At 34.7% G+C, this 2,311-nt stretch overlaps 1 long non-coding RNA gene across 1 annotated transcript; it reads left to right on the top strand.

The window, feature by feature from the left end:
* Positions 1-547: 547 nt before the first annotated feature.
* LOC107745951 (uncharacterized) lies at positions 548-1,327 on the top strand. The gene is made up of 4 exons (XR_001640643.1): positions 548-562; positions 765-802; positions 936-1,148; positions 1,313-1,327. It is a non-coding gene; the product is annotated as an uncharacterized LOC107745951 (long non-coding RNA).
* Positions 1,328-2,311: the final 984 nt, after the last annotated feature.

The following is a 2,311-nucleotide window of genomic DNA, read 5'->3' as shown; positions in this document are numbered from 1 at the left end:
TTCCAATCCATAGGGTACAGCATACTTAAAAGCATACTTTTTCAGTTCAGGCAATAGGTGCAGAAAGAGAAATTTTGGCAACAACGAAATAAACTACCAACAATTTTCTGTTAAAGAAAACAAAATATGAGGGCAAATGAAATTTGTTGTATCGTTATTGATCATTGGTCCTTTTTAACCTTCTCTTTCCTGCTTTTTATTGCTGAATATGTTTTACACTCCATGGTTCAAGTTGTGAAAAAAAACACATTGTCCTGTTTAAATAAAAATTAAATTCAAAAACTGTTCTGTCCTGTTTAAGTAAAAATTTGGTTTACAGTATACACATTTTCATCTTGTGTGAAGTGAAATTATTTAAATGCAAAGACATTCCATTGACTTCTCTTATCAATCACTCTATGAGGGTGTGTAACTGTATACTAGAACAGAACACATTCATCATAAATAGAAAGTAAAACCCAGCCCATTATAACCAAATACAGTGGCTGCACTGCTGAGACAACATCTTGAGTCTATATAAAAAGAGACATCTTGGACCTCAGGGACTGCCAACCACTAGAAGGTGAGTCAAGACTCTGCTGTGCCAAAATTATTAATTTAATTTAAATTGATCATTTTAATTAATACATTTTTTTACTGTTACATTTGGTTGCCATTAATAGGAATGTTTGATATCATTAAAAGAAAAAGGGCATACATGAGATTATATATTAACAGAAAACAATTTCCAATAAATAGTCTGTGTCCATGTATTTATTTTACAGAACCTAGCAGAAACCTTTCTGGCCTTGAAAACAAAAAGGTGAGCAGCTTGGACGTACACGTAATGATATACTGCATCTTTAATGAAAATACTATGTTAATGCAAAAAATTAATTAATAACTTAAGTAAGTTTGACACCTAAAAATGTGTACCTTTTAACATGTTTTAACAGAAAAGTACAATCATGGGAGATGGTGAAATGGAGTGTTTCGGCTCGGCGGCCATTTATCTCTGGCAGCCAGAAAGAGAGCGAATCAAGGCTCAGAAAACCCGCTTTGATGACAAATCAGCATTCTTCATGACAGATGCAGATGAGATGTACCTGAAAGGTATTCTTTTTAGTAAAGAGGGTGGCAAAGCTAATGTCAAAACTCACAGTGGGAAAGTACAACAGATAATAAAACACTATTTAATGTGTTACTGTGCTTGAACAGATAAAAAAAACGCTATTTAATGTGTTCCTGTGCTTGAGTTTTCAGAGGTCAAAGTTCTTCACTTAAATAGTGTATAAATGTGTGTACAAAAAAGTCAAAAAAATGTTCATTACAGACTGTTACAGTAAAATAAGATGAAATATTCCCAATGAATCCTCCCATTGTTTGACAGAATTGAGGACATGGCCAACCCTTATGACTACCCAATGATCAGCCAGGGTGAAATCACTGTCAAGAGTATCAATGACGTGGAGGAGTTCATTGCCACTGATGTATGTTGACAACGGCAGTATTATTTTTATTATTTTTAGTACCATTTTTGAGGTCGTACAAAAAGTACAGTCGATTTCACCTGAAGTACTGAGTTTTATATTGAGCGATTTTAATCCTGAGTCGCTGAAAAAAGCACTTACACACTATTATTAATATGTCACCTGCCCAGATGGAATAAAATACTAAATTTGTGTTATAGGTCAGTGATTGGGCTCGGCCAATCACAACTGAGTGTTTTTATTGCCTACATATAAGACTGTTTTAAGGAGAGAGAGTACAAAACAAGATGTAAAGGTTTGGACTGGAGATTATATGCTCTTTTTACAAGAGTGTTATGATTGCATGGATTGGACTATGCTTAAAGAAAGCTGTGGTGATGATTTGCATGAGCTTGCTGGGGCCCGTTCTTTCTACGTCGCTAACTCAGTTAGCTGGATTTGATTGTTGACGATTTGGCATGATCTTGGATTATTTGGTTCTTCGAAGCTCATATAAGTAAACACCGTCCTTTGCTCAGAGACGCAAAACAGTGCTGTGATCTTTGTTTAGAACTATATTCGTTAGCAAAATAGAGCAAAAACAAGCAATATTGTGTTTAAAATGTAAGTCACTTATTGCTTTACTGAACTTGTATAAAATTGTTGTTAAATGGGTTCATATGATGCGATTTCAATTGTTCCTTTCTCTTTGGAGTGTTACAAGCTCTTGGTGCATAAAGAAGATCTGTAAAGTTGCACAGACTAAAGTCTCAAATCCAAAGAGATATTCTTTATAAAAGTTAAGACTTTTATACCTCGTTAAACGGCTCGTTCTAACACGCCCCCACATGTCTACGTCACTA

This window comes from Sinocyclocheilus rhinocerous, unplaced genomic scaffold (assembly GCF_001515625.1).
Source record: "Sinocyclocheilus rhinocerous isolate Xijiao unplaced genomic scaffold, SAMN03320098_v1.1 scaffold32106, whole genome shotgun sequence".
In the NCBI taxonomy this organism is placed as follows: domain Eukaryota; kingdom Metazoa; phylum Chordata; class Actinopteri; order Cypriniformes; family Cyprinidae; genus Sinocyclocheilus; species Sinocyclocheilus rhinocerous.
The sequence above is the reverse complement of the archived record's forward strand: the minus strand, read 5'-3'. Positions and strand labels throughout refer to the sequence as shown.